The following is a 22,425-nucleotide window of genomic DNA, read 5'->3' as shown; positions in this document are numbered from 1 at the left end:
CAATTAGATGTTTAAAGACCCGCGTCATGTGAAAATGGATCTTATGCATTATGCTGCCAGGGTAGCTGAAGCTCAGCCTTCGCATCCGCTCAGTCTTGTCAGGATATGAATACTGAGGAGGATACTCAGGGGATGCCACGACACCTTGCAAGCTATTTTATAGAGGAAAGCGTAGCCAATGACCACACTACGTAAGTGAGGAAGGCGTAGCACATGACTAGACCGCGCACGTGCGCATGCTTCGCTTAAGCTACGCTGGTCGCATATGCCACAATACAAATTTTTACATGACACGGATGTAACAGTGTTAGTTAAATGTGCGGAAAAAACAACTGCGCCTTAATCAAATATCAACATACCATATGTTTCAATGAAGAAGAAATAAATTCACAGCGAGCCATGTGAGGACACATATGATGTGATCCGCACGATATAATGTTGTTTGATATACGTGCACTTCATAACAAACATTTAATGCGGTTGATATGCGACTATTTAGTGAAAAAAAAACACAACATTACTTACACCTTGTTTTTAATTTAATAAGTTAAAAAAAAACACAAATGTTCTACCTTTATTTAAAAGTCAGGATATATGATATGCCCATATATTTCTTGTTCATCCTAACTGGATGAAATTTGGTCGGGATGTGTATCTAGACAATATTTAGGAACAGTTTGGATTTGGGTCACGTGCGTCTAATAAATAGGTCACCAGGCAAAGTCTTAGAAATCAATATTACCACTCTAGAGGCCACATTTATGACTTAATCTTGATGAAACTTTGTTAGAATGTTCATTACAAATAGCTAAGTCATCATTGAATCAAGGCCATGTGCGTAAAAACACGGTCACAAGATCGAAACTTGTTACAACTCCAAAACCCTCATTTATGATTCAATCATAATGAAACTTGCTGAGAGTATTTATCATGACAAAAACTAGACTGGTTCTGAATCTAAGTCATGAACGTCCAACAACATGGTTTGATTGTTGTTCTGAAAGGCAGGGAAGTACATTGGGAATGTCTGTGTGTCGACCATTCGGGTTTGGATAGAGATACACCAACTTTATCTCTCTCGTTATCTCTGAAATAATTTGATATTACCCACACAAGAGATTCTAATGTTAAATATATAGTTGTCACAGACAGGAGCCTGAGCACGTGTTGATCTTTCAGTTTGAAAATCCGCCTTGCATCTCTCTAAAAGTGAGCATCCTGAATAGGCTAAACAGGGGTTGGGGGATGTGTTTGATGAAGTTTTCGCAACCAATTCTATAACCTTGATTGCGTAACAATTTCCCAAATGAAGTTACTGCAATTCGTGTATATGTTCTGCATAATTCACATTTACTATCCATGTCACAGTTAGAAATCCTATTTATATGAATATAGACACATGAAGGTCATTCTGCAGTAAAAGTGCGGGAAGAATCGGCCAATTTGTTAAAGAGGTTTTGAGTATACACATGCTTGGGAATAATGTATTCTATTGGTGGAATATCAGACAAATAGAGTAATAATAATTCCATAACTGCTTACAGCTAATTTATTTATTTAAAGTTGTCCATACATGAACTTAATTCATTAAAGTTTGAGATTAATCCGCACAGAAGCTAAAGAGGAGTTGAGTACACAAGATATTGGGCCAATGTACATATGGACGGTCATTTTTAAAGCAGTTTTTTTTAAGTGTATGCAATTTTGTATATAAATAACAAGGGGGCTTGAAGCCCTAAGTTGCATACGACAGATTGTCAGAGAAGTAGAAACTTACCTGTTATGTGATGTTTCTGTACTAACTGTGTTTTTAATCTAGGTTTATTACTCTGACACAGACTTGATACTTAATTACAGTCGTTACTATATCCCATACAAATAATAAGAAACCCATAGGATTGGGCCGATTTTTACCAAAGGGCCATGATTTTTTATAAATTAGCAGTGGACAATCATATAATGTTACACACAATATGTTAAAACAGCTGCAAAACGGTTGGCAGTTATAAAAGTTTTAAATATATTTGTTAATTGTTCACCTCAAGGGCATAATTTGAACATACTAAAACACAGTTTATAGATATTTACTCAATAAGTCTGTACAAATCAGTGGTCAGTTTTATACCAAAAGGGGATGAAACTTTGCAGAGGATCACTAAAGAAAGTTACATGCCAAATATAAAACCCTCTAGCCAATTCGGTTTAGGAGATAATTTTTGTAATTGTCACGAAAACGTGTAAGGAAACCGAGTGTATATTAGGGCTGGATTAATTTTAACCCAGGGGCATGCTTGGAACAAATTTGGTTGATGACCACGATGCAATGTGAAATACCATGTATCAAACCTTTAACCCCAGTGATGTCGTAGATTTTTCAAGTTATATACCATACAAGTGTATATAAATATTTTAAAACCTGGGTGTGACCAGTTTTGACCTCAGGGGAAGATATGAACAGAGTTTGTGAAGGATTACCAGATGAAATTACACAACAAATATTGAACCCCTGACACTTGCAATTAAAGAGATAAATATTTATAATTATTCGCATTTAAAAATAAGCTCACGGAATAATGTTATTTCATATACAGTAGATACTTTCTTAACAACCACCTAGTTACTACGACCAACTCGCTAAGTCGACCAACATTTTTAAGTCCCGAATTTTTCTTCTTTATTTCTATGATCGTTACACTCACTAATCCGACGAACCCGTTAATCCGCTATTCCGACAACTTTAATCAGTACCGATCAACAAAATTGCTTAGATTGACACCCGCTAAACGACCAGTAATTTTCACACCTTACTTGATTAAGTGGTGTGATTCAATCGAATTTGTGTACGAAGCCATTTTTACCCAGAAAGCCACGATTCACAACAACAGTTTTTGGCATCTATTGCAACGCAGATGTTAGATTGTGGGCCCTTGTTTTTCCTTTTAACTCTTGATTCTTGATTGACAATTAGCTTATATTATCAAGCCTTGATCATCATCAGATGTTACTCATTTACTATTGGTTATTGATTGGTACACGCTTTAAAGATTAAATACGGCGAATAATTTAACAGATATATTTGAGTAAGATGGTTTTGTTCCTGATGGATCTGATGTACCGACCTGTATGTCATTATTCAAAATGGATAAGGGAAAACAGAAGGAGTTTTGTTTGAAATAAAAGATTGATTTAATCAAGACGAGAGAAGGGAAATCTAAACGACAGTTTGCCGATTTTTCAGGCATTAGAAAGACGCAGGTGTGTTAAGTTTTATTTTTTGTTCCGTCTCTCCAAAACGTTTATTGCTCCGATCCGTTATATCATTTAATAGTTTGACATGTATCCGCTTTATTAGATTGTATTGCAGCTCATAACCCGCAACCTTGGAACCAAACAAAATTGTATTCGCCATAGACAAAAATGCGCTAATAATCGAAAATGCCTGCTATGAGAAACTCCTTTTTAAGGTATGTTTTTAAATGTTCTTATTTTTCCTTTGTAGGTTGAAGCCATTCTAAAAAGAATATGAACATAATCAAGGAACGATAGGGAAAGGCTGTGTTCAAGATCACCGGTTCACAACATAAACAAATTATATCACGTGGGAAGGGTATAAGACAGCCCGGACATAGAATATACCACTCTCCGGTATTATGCTTCAACAAAAAAACATTTTTCTATGCTTCAGAACAGGGGTTAACAGACTTCACTTATTGTTTAAAAAGCCTGACATACTATCTTTGTACAATGTTTAAATTGATTACTGTTATATAGCATGCAAAAGTTAAATTTCATTGAACATTAATGTTTTTGTATTATCTGTATATCGAATTCATGAAAACTCAAAATGAAGACCACATGGCTATTGAGACCATTTTTCAAAATTCCCACATTTTGTCTTCATAGCAAAGTTTTACTGTACCATGTAACATATTGATAAAAAACCTAATGCACAAAATTAGGTCAATAACGTTTTTTTAAGATTATTAAACTAGGCTTATGCATACATTAATATGCATGATGACCTTACAAGTTATATCGCTAACCAAAATATCCCGGATCTGTAGTGAACTTGGTTTAATATTTGACCCTTTAACCAACATTTTAACTTTGCTAAGATAGTGTCAATATTTTCATTGTTAACATATTGTAATTGATATAATTCAGTCCATGTGTTTTCTTTTTTATGTATTGTCCTCGGTGGTAATGAAAAGGTCATAGACCGGACGGACTCGTATGACTTGAAGGAAAGAACAAACACAATATTGTTGATTGAAAACGGGCATTTATTATAAAATGCCATAAAAAAGATAAAAATAGAACAGATTCTTTCCAGAAAGGCATAATGGGTGGTAAAAAATGCCATAAAAAAGATAAAAATAGAACAGGTTCTTTCCAGAAAGGCATAATGGGTGGTAAAAACACGCCACGCGTATATACACATACAAAAACATGAATTTGAATGTGATGACGGCGGGAAAAACACGCCCAAAATAAGTATAAAAGAAAAATATTTGATGCGTATAACAGTAAAATAAGAAACAAATGTGTTTTACACACAGGTAAAAACATACATAGTACGGGAGTCAAAACCTTATGGCGGAGAAGGGGTGGAGGTGGGTTGTTAATTTCGACCATATTGGATTCCTCGTTAGTCTAAAAGGATACAAAGGGCCACAATGGCCAACACTGAATTTGATTGGTCAAAAGAGCCCATGTGACCCCACCCTGAGGTTATACACAAGTAATTAAATATAAGGCTTGAACCAATATAATGTTCAACAATTAAGAAATCGTACAATGACATAAAATCTTTTATGTGTGCATAAAATATTATTTATGTATTGTCCTCGGTGGTAATGAAAAGGTCATAGACCGGACGGACTCGTATGACTTGAAGGAAAGAACAAACACAATATTGTTGATTGAAAACGGGCATTTATTATAAAATGCCATAAAAAAGATAAAAATAGAACAGATTCTTTCCAGAAAGGCATAATGGGTGGTAAAAACACGCCACAAAGGGGACCGGAACGGGAACCCCGCCGCCCATGAAGTACGGGAGAGGACCGCAATTCGAAAAGGGGGTAGTTGCCCCTGAATGAATATAAACGTAGCCTTACGATTAAGGTCAGATATGTGAAAATTAAGGACAAATAAGCATTATAAGCTAGGCTTAAATCATCCATCTGCTAATTAATAACAAATTATAAAACCTAGTGAAGTAAATTAATTGAAAACAATAGGATTGGTGTTCAACGATCACTAGAATAAGCATAACTTAATTATATGTGTATGCTCCATAAGAAAAACACTGCCAGAAAAAAGCAGTGTTAATAAGAACTGCTTAACCTTATTGTCAACAAAATTGACTTAGACCTATATGTAAATAATTGGAGCTGCGACCTTAACCAGTCAGACATAAAACAACCAATATTTGTATAAAGTAAAAGCGCTAGTAAAACTGGTGAAAGACTACCTGCAGCCTTTAACTGTCAGGGAAACGTAACTTTTACAGCAAAACAACAAAAGTAAAGTAAGAAGATGCCCACTTAAAGGAGTAAGCAATCATGAAGAAAAAAAAAAACATGTATCTGCGGCCTTAAACTGTCATACAACATAAGGGATATATCCAACAAATAATGGCTTTAATAAACAGCCTTGTTAAAAGGTGAAACGTTTGCTTGCAGCCTAAAACTGTCAGGTAAACTTAAATTGTACGGCAAAGCAACACACCATAAAATAAGACAACGTACCGGTAAAAGAGTAGGCAATCAATAATATAGTATAATCCCCGATCCGAGCACTCAACCGCCAGACAACATAGGAGATATAAGCAACAGATACTTGCCTTAAACAGCAGCCTTATTAATAAATGAAAAATTACCTGCAGCCTTAAACTGTCAGGTTAACATAAATTGTAAAGCAAAGCAACGAAAATAAATATAAAAAAGATGTAACGGTAAAAAGTAGGCAATAATATAGGAAAACAATGGATCTGTGGCCCTAAACCATCATGCATAGGAGATATATACAACAGATATGGCCCTAATTACAGGCCTTTGTTATAGGTGAAAAATTACCTGTATCGATAAGAAAGTAAACAATAATATGTTATACAATGGAGCTGCGGCCTTAAACCAACAAGATGACCAAACAGATGTATACAACAGATTTTGGAATTAAGACTAAGTACAGGTACCTGTTAAGAGGTGAAAATGAATGTGCAGCTTTAAACTATAAGATTAACCTTAAATGTTCAAGAACCTGACGAAGCAAAATATTAAAATGTAGTGGTTAAGTAGTATGATATCATGAACCCAGTGTAAAACAATGTAGGGGCTGCCCTTAACCATCAGACAACATATGAAAAGTATTTAACACATATTGGCTTGAATAAAGGGTATTGGTAAAATTTTAAATACAATCTGCACCCTTTACCTATCAGGTAAACATAGATTGTACAGCAGAACAACAAAAGTAAAAATATGTACCCATACAGGAGTAAGCAATCATATAGTAAAACAATGGAACTGCATTCTTAAACTATCAGACAATGAGATAAAAAAGACAAACATTGCCTTGATAACAGACCTTGGTAATAGGTAAAAGGTTACCTGCGGGGTTAAACTGTTGGTTAAACATAAACAGTCAAGCAACACAACAAAAGCAAATTAATAATTGTAACACATAAACAGGGAAAGCAATAATGTACTGTGTAGTACAACTATGGAGCTGTGGTTTGGAACCGACAGACAACCAGCATTGACATGAAGTACATGTACCAGTAAATGAGTAAAAGACCATTAGAACAATAAACTGTCAGTTAACATATATACATAATATGAAAAACCTTGACAAAAGTAAGATTCGGAATGTACTTGAAAAAGAGCGACCAATCAAAATTTAATAAACAATTGGGCTGCAGATGTAAACTGGCAGACAGTTAAAGAGACATATACAACAAATACCAATAATCCAGAGGAATATCTGTGGGAATAACCATATGGAACAGCTCGGGTAACAAGCCCGTGATTTAAAACGTGAAAGAACTGGGCTAACGATTATCGCTTATGAGTAAGCAAAGTAAAAAGGGTAATGGATTATGATGGAAAATATATATGTAATGGCTTTCGAGGACAAAACCTAGGAAACGTATTGATCTTATTTGGTGTGACTTAGTGGAGCATGATTATTTACATAGGGATGTGGCAGATCCCTGTGGGGCGACATTCCCTTTAACTCAGAGATATGAAATACTCATATGCCCAATAGTAGCTTCAAAATCTTAGACCCAGAAGCATCTTTTGGGAGATGAAGATTATCGGGCAGAAGGCAATTTTATTCGTATAGTACGCCAGCACACAGGTTTATAATGGGAAAGATGTGTTGACACTAGAACTGTTAGAATAACTACCCGTTAAGATTGGCATATACGGTAAAATTGGCACATACCAATAAGAAAAACAGGGAAAATAAGTTAAAAACTTTGGTCATAAGAAATAGAAATAAGTTTAGTTAGAGGGGTAGTGTAAACCCCAACGATGCCTGACTGGGCTGAAATTAAAAGATAAATATATGCATGGCATGTCCAGATATCTGAATCGGCAGAACATGTAAGTACATTCATGACCTGATCTGGTACCCAACTTAGGTAAAATAGCTCCTTCGAAGACAACTATAGTATCAATATCAGCCTAGACTGAATAACTTAAATCCTGCAGAATATTGAAAAATATAAGCATGGACTGAACTGAATAACTAAAATCATGCATAAATTTAGTTCCTTTGTAGAGAACTATAACCTCAATATCGTCCTGAACGGAATAACTAAAATCAGGAAGAATACTGAAAAATATAAGCAAGGGTTGCATAAAACATAGTTCCTTCGTAGAGAACTATAACCTCAATATCATCCTGAACGGAATAACTAAAATCAGGAAGAATACTGAAAAATATAAGCAAGGGTTGCATAAAACATAGTTCCTTCGTAGAGAACCATAACATCAATATCAGCCTGAATGGAATACTGAAAATCAGTTTGAATATAGAAAAATATATGCACAGCCTGAATAAATATAGTTCCTTCGTAGAGAACTAAAATCTCAATATCGGCCTGAACGGTCCAACTAAAATCAGGCTGAATATTGTAAAATATAATAAGCAAAGCCTGCATAAACATAGTTCCTTCGTAGAGAACTAAGATATCAATATCGGCCTGAACAGTGCAACTAAAATCAGGCTGAATATTGGAAAATAATAATAAGCAAGGCCTGCATAAACATAGTTCTGCGTAGAGAACTAAAATATCAATATCGGCCTGAACGGTCCAACTAAACTCAGGCTGAATATTGGAAAATAATAATAAGCAAGGCCTGCATAAAAATAGTTCTGCGTAGAGAACTATAACATCCATATCAGCCTGAACGGTATAACTAAAATCAGGCTGAATAATGGAAAATATAAAAGCAAGGCCTGCATAAACATAGTTCTGCGTAGAGAACTATAATATTGTTCTGCGTAGAGAACTATAATAACAATATCAGCCTGAACGGTATAAGCAAAATCAGGCCAAATATTGAAAAATTAATAAGCAAGGCCTGCATAAACATAGTTCTGCGTAGAGAACTATAATAACAATATCAGCCTGAACGGTATAAGCAAAATCAGGCCAAATATTGAAAAATGATTAAGCAAGGCCTTCATAAACATAGTTCCTGCGTAGAGAACTATAACAACAATATCAGCCTGAACGGTATAAGCAAAATCAGGCCGAATATTGAAAAATATAATCAAGGCCTGCATAAAAATAGTTCCTTCGTAGAGAACTATAACATCAATATCAGTCTAAACTGAAAAAAATTTAATCAGGCATATACATACTTACTTCGGAGAGAACTAAACCATTAGTATCAGCCTGAGCTGATAACTATAATCGGACATAACATTAAAAATGTATAAGCATGACATATAAAACTAAAAAACTGAAGATCACTAGATAAAACACAATGTTCTGAAGAGTGAAGTCTTCCTGTTTCTAGCCGTAATTGTTCGTTCTGGTCCTTCGTGGTTTAATGTAGTGTTCGATAGGAAGGGCTGAAAACGTGCCTTATCGTCCCATTGTAGTACTTGTACAGGAAGTGCCAGCCAGCGGACAGGTCCTCTGTATTGGGGTGTTGAGAGGTAGGCAGGTTAATGTAGTGTTCAAAGGAAGGGCTGGGAACGTGCCTTATCGCCCCTTTGTAGTACTTGTACAGGAAGTGCCAGCCAGCGGACAGGTCCTTTGTATTGCGGTGTTGAGAGGTAGGCATGGCCTGAAATGATAACTAACAGCGTGCATATATTATAAAACCAGCAGCATACAGAACAGATGATTAAAATGATTTAAACTTGGTATAATCTTGAAAATATAATGACAGATAACAAAAATTACATTAATATTGCTAAAGAGATTATAAATAATTGTCTCCAAAATCCTATTGTAAAATATACTGTGAGTCGAAAACATAATCAAATGTTAAGAAGAGCCGCTTTTTTATAACTCATACAGTATATAACCCACGAGTTCAAGATTGTGAATATGATTCACATTGTTCATGGCTTAAGTACATAAAGACACATACCGGTAAATGATAGTATATTAAATAGCGAGCATGGCTTTTAGTGACAATAACACTAGAGTGTGTTTTAGATAGATACAAATACATATGTCTTGCTTATAATGAGCACAAATGTTATACGTACACAAATACTTGAAACCTGAAACTTGCTTATTTGATGAAACACCTATGTATATAATTATATAAATCAAAATGTGTTTACAAATCATATACCTGTACATAAAATTGATATAAAAAAATTAAAATTGATAGATATTACACTTATGAAGCATTAATGAAAGTATAATAATGGAAAATAGTTTGATAAATAAAAATGTAGAAAGAAACTTCAGCAAGTTTTTGGCATCATAAAGACACGCTTTTTCATTAACTGAAGGATACGTGAAAGGATATTTCTGTTCTCTGGCTCGGGCTGGGGGATTCTGCAGCTACCGGTCACCTTTACGGACACTCCTTGGGTATAACCTTATGTGAACTATTGTGACTACAAGTCACAAATAGACTGACCAGATGTGACTACAAGACAAAACTTGAAGGTTAAAATTACATTGTGACTATAAGACACACCACACCACATACAAATAAGATATATATATATATATATATATATATATATATATATATATATATATATATGAATATGAAGCTTTTAAGAATATTAGAATTACTTATAGTTTTTAGTAGTTACAGACTTAACAAGGATATGTTAATGAAAATATAACGACCAAATAATTGCCATAAAGAAAACATGAACAACAATAGCACAACAAAACACATCACAAGAATTTTAAAATACACAAGTTGACCATATAAATGAGGTATGGTAATATAGACTAAAATGAAAGGGTGTTTCATTGTTTATTTCATAAAAACGTGAAGACATCTGTTAATGTGACAGTGGGAAACCCAGCTAAACTGACAATACAAATGTGTCGTAAATATTCATAAAGTATAAGCCCAGGCTGAACTTTAAATTAAATAAGACAATAATAAATATACAAGATATATAGAGCTGACCCGAATTGATCATCATTCTTAAAAAGGCAGAAAAAAATAATAATTTAAACAGCCAGAACTTAAAGTCAGGCACAAATGTTAACACGATATTTGAATACTTATCTGAACTGAATCAGTATGACTGATACAGGGCAGCGACAACTGTGTAGCTGATCAGCATAAAAAAGTGACTGGCGATATGCGCTAATTACGCTGTGGGCGCCGCCATCTTGGAAACCTTTCACGGTAGACTGCGTATACGTCGCAAAGTTTTCTGCACACGGCACTGATAGTGATAAGCATGTGTACTCGTTCAACTGCCCTTTAAACTTAGTATCACACGGGATAACACCATTGGTGTAAGTCTTCGTACAACGAGAGATAATCCTTCACATAAACGGAATGAAACGGCATCATATCCTATTAAAATTAATCCTTGGAAGTATCGCCTAAGAGCGTAATTGTTAATTTCGACCATATTGGATTCCTCGTTAGTCTAAAAGGATACAAAGGGCCACAATGGCAAACACTGAATTTGATTGGTCAAAAGAGCCCATGTGACCCCACCCTGAGGTTATACACAAGTAATTAAATATAAGGCTTGAACCAATATAATGTTCAACAATTAAGAAATCGTACAATGACATAAAATCTTTTATGTGTGCATAAAATATTATAAATTTAGTTAACATTTTATAGTCCATTATGTAATCTTGTCAACAAGCTTAATCTTTTGAATTTATTGTATTGAAAATTTATTGAAATGAAAGATAAATATATGCAATGTGGGTGAGAATTGTGAAAAAGCAATATGTATATAAATTGTAGAAATATTATTGATTTGCTCTTTACAAGATAACGCAAACTTCATGTCATAAACTGTTTTATCTTATAGGCATTTAAAAAAATGCATTTAAGCCGTGTGCACTCAGTTATCTCGATGATTTTTGCAACGTCAATTTTCATGGAAGTCCTTGATGATATTTGGTATTACCCAATCAATAAGTGTTTGTTTATCCAGTCGGTATTAAATAGCTTTGGTAAATATGCTTAAACCTGAACAAAATAGGCACTTCTTTGATAACATTTAGATCCCTGATACGGGGTTTGATAAACAAGAGCTGTCCCAAGGCAGCGCCCTTAAGTGTTCTTCAACTTTGATAGTATGATGCACTCTTGCTGTAATTGCCTGATATAATTACCAAAACGTCACACTTGAAATTGAATAGTAGTAATATAGTATCTGTAAATCTGAAATTGTATAAATTAAACCAGAAAAATTACCTTGCCAAGAAATTAGATTTTTTCCGTTTATTTATTTACATATAAATAACGTTTTACCCAACATCTGAATGTAAGCTACCTACTCACAAAATAACAGCAAACATCCCATTAGAACTCTAGTTTTTAAGAAGAACCCATTTATATATTTGTAAAATTTTGAAACCAAAGATGAAATATATTTATTATTTTTAATGTAATGAACTATGTAAGTCTATACGGTAAATCTGGTTACCCATGGGGCGTCGCCAGTTTTAACCACACGGCTTGATTTGGATAAACTATCTATATTACCCATATATGATATTACTTACAAAAACATTTAATCTCTGAGCCTCATGATTTCAGAGAAGATTTTACAAAGTTATTAATTATATAACGTAGTGTACATGAATATAAATTATGGGCCCCATTGCATGATTTATAAAATCGTTGTTGAGGACCAATAGGCAATCTTACAAACCAATATGAAGCCATGTATACTTGCGGTTCCAGAGAGGAGGATCTCTTAAGTGATTCACTATAAGTCTTAATAAATTATGTGACCCGTGGGGCGTGGTAAGTTTTGACCCCAGGTGAATTATTTAAACATTCTTTGTAGAGGACCACTAGCCAATGTTACATACCAAATATTTAACCTCTGAACCTTGCGGTTTAAATGATAAAGATGTTCACTTTTTTAAATCTATTTTTATCTATTATGACATACATATGTAGCGGACTGGAAGGATTTAAACAACTTTGAAAAACAGTTTCTCAGGTTCATTATTATGAGATTTCGTGAAAATCCACCAAGCAGTTAAGGGTTTCAAACTCATGTATCAATAACCGTACGCAGAAATGACAGTACACAACGCAACAACAAACTGCACTATCATTCTTTGTAAATGACCCTGTCCAACCTAATGATATTTAGAATACTCATAATAATGAAGTCAATATGTAACCATACGAAAGTCCACATAAAAGGCCAATATTAAATGGGCCTTTTCACGCTTGGGTAAATTAACAAAATTGAAAAAAGTTGTGTCAGATTCGCAAATTTTCGTTTTATTTATGATATTTGTGAGGAAACGGTAATACTGAACATTAACTATGCTCTAAAATAGGCATTATATGCATCTTTTGACGATTTACAAACCCGAAAATTATAAAGCGTTGCAACGCGAAACGAATTAATAATTTGGAGAGTTCTGTTGTTGTCGTTATATTTTGTGAAACTACGAGGATTGGTTATATCAAGTATAAAATACACCTGACATTGTATCTGGAAGGATGGCCGAGTGGTCTAAGTGGGAGACTTTTTACTCCAGGACTCCAGGGGTCAGTGGTTCGACCCTGCTGAGGGTTACCTTTTTTATTTTTTTTAAATTTCACTCTTGATTTTTTACTGGAGCTTTTCATATCCAATGTTAACATCATCAATATAAAGCATTTAATGGCAAACTTCAAAACATGCCAAAATCTGTGAAAAGGCCCTTTTAAAACATAATTTTAATCGCACAATGCATAAACTATTATCTTATTGTAGAAAATGATTTGCATCAATTATTATACCATGTTTTATGAAACTTATTTTTTAAGATCCCCTTAAGGACCATCGATCGATCGATCCATCCATCCATCCATTCATCAATCCAAACACCTAAATTTCACCCATTCATTTATCAATTCTTCGATCCATCCATCCATCTATCCATCTACCTAAGGATAGGGACAACATTCACAAATAAAATATCATCATCGGCATGTTGTGCTCAGGTGAGCTAAGCGGTTGATGACTATTTTACCTCGTCTTTATCTTGTTTGATGAAACCTGATTGGCAGAAAATAGCACACTCTCTATGCTGTATAAAGAAGTAAATGTTGAATGCCATAGCCAAGATAAAATAGGCAGAGCATGAACACCTCTGACTTAAGGAAAATACTACTTTAAAGTAAGACAAGGACACTCGCATACATGTAAGCTGTTTTCATATTATATTTAATTGAATAATTCAAAGTTAAATCTTTATAGAAATTTAGTTATTAAAAGTTAGTAGTCTTAAATTCAAACCCTCATTATGTTACACTTTGCTTGCCATAGATGTACGTGACAATGATCTGCAACTGACAAAACAATGTTTTATTTAAACTGAGTCACTTTGCCAACTTTATGAAAAAAGCAATATAAGATTCAATTACAAAACCATTTTCACCCTATTCACTTATTTTTCTAAAAATATAAAATAGTTTGATATGTTCTCAAAAGGTATAACCACACTATTTTACAAATGACTGGTGATTTAAGAGAAAAATACAGAATTTGATAGGAAGTGTTTAAAAACATATTTTTACAAAGAATGCATTGATGTTAGCAAAAGAATATGAGCATATAATCAGTGAAATCAATGAGATCAAAGAAAATTGTGCCAACATATGCCCCAGGTAATTTGATTTACCATTTTTGTTTTAATATGAATCTTAAGATTTAAATACATAGTAAGATGACGACATATACATTAAATTCTTCCGTAAAAATGGTCATAAAATCTTAAACGAATTTACATACTTTGGAGGTTGGTCTTTAAGTGATTTGATACATTTCAAAGCAAAGCAATGTGATTGCTTATAATATAACACGTGTTTTGATACAGGCAAAGCATGATTGTCAGTTGAATTCGAATTTAAAAGGAAAAAGGAATCTTGCAAGTTTTAAAAATTTATCCGCATAACAATAAATAGAAGAAACATACCACGGCAATAAGATAATTTTGTCGATGATGTCCTGTTCTGAAATCTACATGAAATCCCCTTTGTGGCGTGACGTTTTTACCACTTGTTATTTCATTCACTTACGAATCTTTCATATTAATCATCTTTACGGCATTTTATATTAAATGCCATTTGTTAATCAACTATATTGTGTTTGTTCGTTCCTGCATGTCATATGAGTCCGTCTGGACTTTTCATTACCACCTAGGACAGTACATTTAAAAATATTTTATGCATAGTAAATTGTTGTTTATGTCATAATACACCTACAATTACTATGAATTCAATTTACAACATGCAATGAAATTTTTAAAGACCCGCGTCATGCGAAAATGGGCTAATGCAATATGCTGCCCAGGTAGCTCCAGTCAAGCCTGCGCATTCGCAAAATATGCATTCTTAGGAGGGTACTACTTGAATAACGCTGGCAGCATATGCCATAAGACCAATTTTCGCATGACGCGGATGTAACCGTGTTATTTGAATGTGTGGAAAGAAAACTGCGTCTTAATCAAGTATCAAATGTGTCATGACAAGATTTTTTTTAAAGCCGTGTGGCGACACATATGATGTGATCACACTTAGTAAAACGTGTATCTTCGAACACTATTATATGGTTTTATTTACGTGCACTCCATTCAAAACATGCCATGCAGTGAATATGCAACTTTTAAGTAAAAAGAAGGACACCGCAATACTTAAACCTTAGTCGCCAGTTTTAACCACACGGCTTGATTTGGATAAACTATCTATATTACCCATATATGATATTACTTACAAAAACATTTAATCTCTGAGCCTCATGATTTCAGAGAAGATTTTACAAAGTTATTAATTATATAACGTAGTGTACATGAATATAAATTATGGGCCCCATTGCATGATTTATAAAATCGTTGTTGAGGACCAATAGGCAATCTTACAAACCAATATGAAGCCATGTATACTTGCGGTTCCAGAGAGGAGGATCTCTTAAGTGATTCACTATAAGTCTTAATAAATTATGTGACCCGTGGGGCGTGGTAAGTTTTGACCCCAGGTGAATTATTTAAACATTCTTTGTAGAGGACCACTAGACAATGTTACATACCAAATATTTAACCTCTGAACCTTGCGGTTTAAATGATAAAGATGTTCACTTTTTTAAATCTATGTTTATCTATTATGACATACATATGTAGCGGACTGGAAGGATTTAAACAACTTTGAAAAACAGTTTCTCAGGTTCATTATTATGAGATTTCGTGAAAATCCACCAAGCAGTTAAGGGTTTCAAACTCATGTATCAATAACCGTACGCAGAAATGACAGTACACAACGCAACAACAAACTGCACTATCATTCTTTGTAAATGACCCTGTCCAACCTAATGATATTTAGAATACTCATAATAATGAAGTCAATATGTAACCATACGAAAGTCCACATAAAAGGCCAATATTAAATGGGCCTTTTCACGCTTGGGTAAATTAACAAAATTGAAAAAAGTTGTGTCAGATTCGCAAATTTTCGTTTTATTTATGATATTTGTGAGGAAACGGTAATACTGAACATTAACTATGCTCTAAAATAGGCATTATATGCATCTTTTGACGATTTACAAACCCGAAAATTATAAAGCGTTGCAACGCGAAACGAATTAATAATTTGGAGAGTTCTGTTGTTGTCGTTATATTTTGTGAAACTACGAGGATTGGTTATATCAAGTATAAAATACACCTGACATTGTATCTGGAAGGATGGCCGAGTGGTCTAAGTGGGAGACTTTTTACTCCAGGACTCCAGGGGTCAGTGGTTCGACCCTGCTGAGGGTTACCTTTTTTATTTTTTTTAAATTTCACTCTTGATTTTTTACTGGAGCTTTTCATATCCAATGTTAACATCATCAATATAAAGCATTTAATGGCAAACTTCAAAACATGCCAAAATCTGTGAAAAGGCCCTTTTAAAACATAATTTTAATCGCACAATGCATAAACTATTATCTTATTGTAGAAAATGATTTGCATCAATTATTATACCATGTTTTATGAAACTTATTTTTTAAGATCCCCTTAAGGACCATCGATCGATCGATCCATCCATCCATCCATTCATCAATCCAAACACCTAAATTTCACCCATTCATTTATCAATTCTTCGATCCATCCATCCATCTATCCATCTACCTAAGGATAGGGACAACATTCACAAATAAAATATCATCATCGGCATGTTGTGCTCAGGTGAGCTAAGCGGTTGATGACTATTTTACCTCGTCTTTATCTTGTTTGATGAAACCTGATTGGCAGAAAATAGCACACTCTCTATGCTGTATAAAGAAGTAAATGTTGAATGCCATAGCCAAGATAAAATAGGCAGAGCATGAACACCTCTGACTTAAGGAAAATACTACTTTAAAGTAAGACAAGGACACTCGCATACATGTAAGCTGTTTTCATATTATATTTAATTGAATAATTCAAAGTTAAATCTTTATAGAAATTTAGTTATTAAAAGTTAGTAGTCTTAAATTCAAACCCTCATTATGTTACACTTTGCTTGCCATAGATGTACGTGACAATGATCTGCAACTGACAAAACAATGTTTTATTTAAACTGAGTCACTTTGCCAACTTTATGAAAAAAGCAATATAAGATTCAATTACAAAACCATTTTCACCCTATTCACTTATTTTTCTAAAAATATAAAATAGTTTGATATGGTCTCAAAAGGTATAACCACACTATTTTACAAATGAATGGTGATTTAAGAGAAAAATACAGAATTTGATAGGAAGTGTTTAAAAACATATTTTTACAAAGAATGCATTGATGTTAGCAAAAGAATATGAGCATATAATCAGTGAAATCAATGAGATCAAAGAAAATTGTGCCAACATATGCCCCAGGTAATTTGATTTACCATTTTTGTTTTAATATGAATCTTTAGATTTAAATACATAGTAAGATGACGACATATACATTAAATTCTTCCGTAAAAATGGTCATAAAATCTTAAACGAATTTACATACTTTGGAGGTTGGTCTTTAAGTGATTTGATACATTTCAAAGCAAAGCAATGTGATTGCTTATAATATAACACGTGTTTTGATACAGGCAAAGCATGATTGTCAGTTGAATTCGAATTTAAAAGGAAAAAGGAATCTTGCAAGTTTTAAAAATTTATCCGCATAACAATAAATAGAAGAAACATACCACGGCAATAAGATAATTTTGTCGATGATGTCCTGTTCTGAAATCTACATAAAATCCCCTTTGTGGCGTGACGTTTTTACCACTTGTTATTTCATTCACTTACGAATCTTTCATATTAATCATCTTTACGGCATTTTATATTAAATGCCATTTGTTAATCAACTATATTGTGTTTGTTCGTTCCTGCATGTCATATGAGTCCGTCTGGACTTTTCATTACCACCTAGGACAGTACATTTAAAAATATTTTATGCATAGTAAATTGTTGTTTATGTCATAATACACCTACAATTACTATGAATTCAATTTACAACATGCAATGAAATTTTTAAAGACCCGCGTCATGCGAAAATGGGCTAATGCAATATGCTTCCCAGGTAGCTCCAGTCAAGCCTGCGCATTCGCAAAATATGCATTCTTAGGAGGGTACTACTTGAATAACGCTGGCAGCATATGCTATAAGACCAATTTTCGCATGACGCGGATGTAACCGTGTTATTTGAATGTGTGGAAAGAAAACTGCGTCTTAATCAAGTATCAAATGTGTCATGACAAGATTTTTTTAAAGCGGTGTGGCGACACATATGATGTGATCACACTTAGTAAAACGTGTATCTTCGAACACTATTATATGGTTTTATTTACGTGCACTCCATTCAAAACATGCCATGCAGTGAATATGCAACTTTTAAGTAAAAAGAAGGACACCGCAATACTTAAACCTTAGTTTTTAATTTAATAATTTATAATGGAACTTTTGTACCTTTATTTCAAAGTCGAATAAGCGTTGAATATCTTTTTTTTAAATATATATGTATTATGTTACTAAGTAATTTGAATGTACTTCTTTCAGAATGTTTTGTAAACATTGTGGGGTGAAAATTGATGATGACGCCAATTTCTGCCCAAAGTGTGGCAAAAGCACCAGCTCCGGAAACTGTACCGGTAAGTGTAAGAAAAACTGTATTACATATTTGAAATCAGAATAAGTTATCAAACAAACTTTGATATGTATTGGTTTGTTCACATAAAACAAGGCATTTGGTTTTTTTTAGCAATGATTTACCATATATTTGCAAAATATACCTGCACAGAATTTCAACACTTGGGTTTCAACAAGTGCAAAGAATGGCTCACTATCACTTTCATAAAAAAATGACACGCAAAGTGTTAAAATACATTGTTTTTAATAGGTGAATTAAACAAGTGTCCGTTGGGAAAAATTGGAAGGTTAACCGTTTTTGTACATTGAATAGGTTCTTGATATTTACAATTTTTTTTTAGGTCAGTACCAAATTATTGCAGATTTGTATAAAGTGTTGACATTATAGTATTTCAATAAATGCTTTTAATTATAAAAAAAACGTGCATTTTAATAATGAAGGAACAACAGCATTTTTTCTGACAACACATACTGGTAAAGGTAAGCAATTATTTCAGTTTTTGACTGTTATAATTGAAACAAAAGTTTCATGATGATTATGCAAACAATATAACATCAAATGTTTTACACAGGTATTTGTTGAAATACTGGCTTAGTTTTAACCCCACATGACTGATTAAAGAACTTTGCCAGATATATTATTTATATACAATTGCATATAAATTGTTACGACCAATATATTTTCAAGAAGATAAGCCAATAATATAGCCTTTAAAATGTTAATGATGTAAAATGTTAAAAACGGACATGCCCCAGAATCGAACAATTAAAACACAAAAGTTTCTCATACCGAGATAAAACTATTTGTATGTGAAACAAACTAACCTTATCTTCTTTACATTGATACAACCTTGTATTTACAATAATACGAATTTCATGGTGTGGCCCTATGTCAATTTATAAATTAGATTTACCAATACCCTACCAATCCCCTATGCGTGAATGTCATTCAATAATTACACCTATTGCTTATTAGCTGAAAATTCCCTGTTTAATTTACACAGTTAACGATGTATATTACCTACACACGACATTTCATGGGTAAATAACCATTCACTTTCTGCATTACTTTGGCCAGTACATGCCGGACGGCAAGAGATATAGGATTCACAATTTCTTGTTTTAGCAAGGCTTGTTAGAGTCTCAAAAACATGTATTCGTAATTCAAAAGTATCTTGTTCGTTAGATTATTTTTAGGGCTTGAACAGCGTTCATGTAAAAAAAGCTAATGAAAATTAAATGAACAGTTTTTCGAGTTGCATGCGCCCTTATTCCATTCAACTACACTTTACATCTTGACAGGAATTGATGTATTACAGACAAAATATTTTTTGTGAAGCTGTTTAACCCAGCTTTACACCTGAGTTGACCTAAATCAACAGCCAATAAAATTTAAAAGAAATATCCCACCAGTATTCCCGAATGAATAGCCGGGAATGTACGCATGCGTAAAAATACCTAACTAAGCAAAATAAATAATGTCTGCACTGATTTCAAAAAGTGCTAAATTATTATTTAAACAAAACTAGTTTTCTTTCTTTGTTGTGCAGTATAGCATGAAGGATAAACGCTGCTGGAAAGTATTTATTTAATTTGTATCCGATACATAAACACATATTTTGGCCCAGTTACTCGGTCAGTAAATCGTCAGGGGAAGACAGAATTGGCTTTATTTACTGTCTTATGATGATAACACAGTATTGCTTTAAAGATATTAAAAATATGAATTATAGAAAATAAAATGAAAACCTATCATTAAATGCTTCTTAATTTATTTGCATGGTGAGAACAAGAACTAGAGAAATAGTATCGAGTTGTTATATAAGGAAAATCATTTACCGAAAATTATCAAACACATGTGTGACGTTCATTCAGATTAAACGAGTGCGTGACAAATATTGTCTTATTTAAAAATGGACACAGGGACCGTATAGTTAAGGTAGCGCACCTCTAATGGGCACATATCCAAATATAATCTAATTAATTAATTTTTTAATCAGCATCATTTCACTGAACTACATGCAAATTTGTAGGTAGGCTTTCCATGCTTTTTAAAAAAATATACCGATTTTTCCAAAACCACCCCCACGCTCGGCTTTTGTCCAGTTTATTTTCACCCCTGGGGTATATAAAAGTTCCATAATTCATTCAAATTTCCAAATATGGGCATGCAGTTGGTGTGTACAGATGCTGTAAAGGTGTTTAAAGTTTAAACAAGATGAAATAAGTATTCTTTTACAGACATTTATTTTTTACAAATTTTTATCTATGGAAGAGCGCCATGAAATGTAAGTGATTTCAGCCAAGTAAAAATTGGGTCGGTTAAAAACAAAGTGTCATAAAATTCAAAATAGTATCATTTAAGTCATATTTTAAACTTAGTTTTTATAGAAACACTATATACAGCAAAAATACCAAGAAGTAGACAGATTTACCGTTTACTTTTTGAAATAAAAATAAAAATGCAACATGCATGGTTCGTATTTTCAACAGTAAATCACCCAATTTCGCCATAACGTTGTTTTAATTTTAATAATTGAAGAATGTGCATAAAAATTGCATCATATTTAACAATAAATATAGCTTATATGCCATATTAAATCAAATTACGTTAGAAAATAAATAAAACGCGTCGCAAAAAAGTATACGTCGTCGGCAGGATTCGAACCTGCGCGGGAATATCCCAAAAGATTACTAGTCTATAGCCTTAACCACTAGGCTACGGCACCTAATAGTAGGCTCTTCAACCTTCGAAGAAATCGCGGGAAATCATTAGAGGTGCACTACCTCAAACTATATTATTCGATATATACGTGAAAACATTGCGAGACTTACCATAATAAATCGTATAAACTCCATATAAAGTGTATGCAATAAAGTTAATTCAATAATTGATTTACGACAGACAAAAGATACACGCGATGCATGTTGAGCAATATTTAGTTTTTTTATTAAACTTTGTTCAATTATATAACATTGCCTTTTTTGTAATCTTTTGCTAGCATTTTTTGTCCTTTCAAAGATAATCATTGAAATTGATATCTGAAGCGCTCGTGTTTTGTGCTTAACAAGATTTATAAATGGAGTGACACATCTGCAATCTTGATTTTACAAATTCTAGCCTTCGTTTGACATTTTACAGGGTCAGAGTTGTATCTCCAAAGACGATTGCACAGTGCGTTGGTCCTAATTTAAACTTGTGTAGATAAAGTACACCTAAAACCTTTTTGAAAAAAACAATATCCATAACATGAGCCATAACTCTTTGATCTTTTTGATTTTAGTGACAATGGTTTTAAACCAACAAAAACCACAAATGAGAATAAACTGTGAATAATAGTAAGTTACATAATGAACACTCTAGAGGTTACATTTATTTCCAACTTTCATGAAACTTGTTTACACCATTTGTCCAAATGATCTTGACAAGTTTGACATTGTGTAACATGAGTTAAAAACTCAGTGCCCTACTGAGTATAATTAAAGAAAAAGCTTCTTTACACTCTAGAAGCTACATCTCAATATAAAGAAGTGAAACTCCAGCTGCTGGAGCAGTATTGAATTCTCATTATAAACAATTAGTTGGTCCTTTATTTAAGGCAAGTGACCGATTTTCCAAACAGTACAAAACAGCA

At 33.4% G+C, this 22,425-nt stretch overlaps 1 long non-coding RNA gene and 1 other non-coding gene across 2 annotated transcripts; both read right to left on the bottom strand.

The window, feature by feature from the left end:
• Positions 1-4,915: 4,915 nt before the first annotated feature.
• Positions 4,916-11,291, bottom strand: LOC127860272 (uncharacterized). The gene is made up of 2 exons (XR_008039663.1): positions 7,903-11,291; positions 4,916-7,802 (listed from the first exon to the last, which is right to left on the bottom strand). It is a non-coding gene; the product is annotated as an uncharacterized LOC127860272 (long non-coding RNA).
• A 10,146-nt stretch (positions 11,292-21,437) lies between these two features.
• Trnat-agu (transfer RNA threonine (anticodon AGU)) lies at positions 21,438-21,519 on the bottom strand. Its single transcript has one exon. It is a non-coding gene; the product is annotated as a tRNA-Thr (tRNA).
• Positions 21,520-22,425: the final 906 nt, after the last annotated feature.

This window comes from Dreissena polymorpha, chromosome 1 (genome assembly GCF_020536995.1).
Source record: "Dreissena polymorpha isolate Duluth1 chromosome 1, UMN_Dpol_1.0, whole genome shotgun sequence".
NCBI lineage: Eukaryota > Metazoa > Mollusca > Bivalvia > Myida > Dreissenidae > Dreissena > Dreissena polymorpha.
The sequence above is the reverse complement of the archived record's forward strand: the minus strand, read 5'-3'. Positions and strand labels throughout refer to the sequence as shown.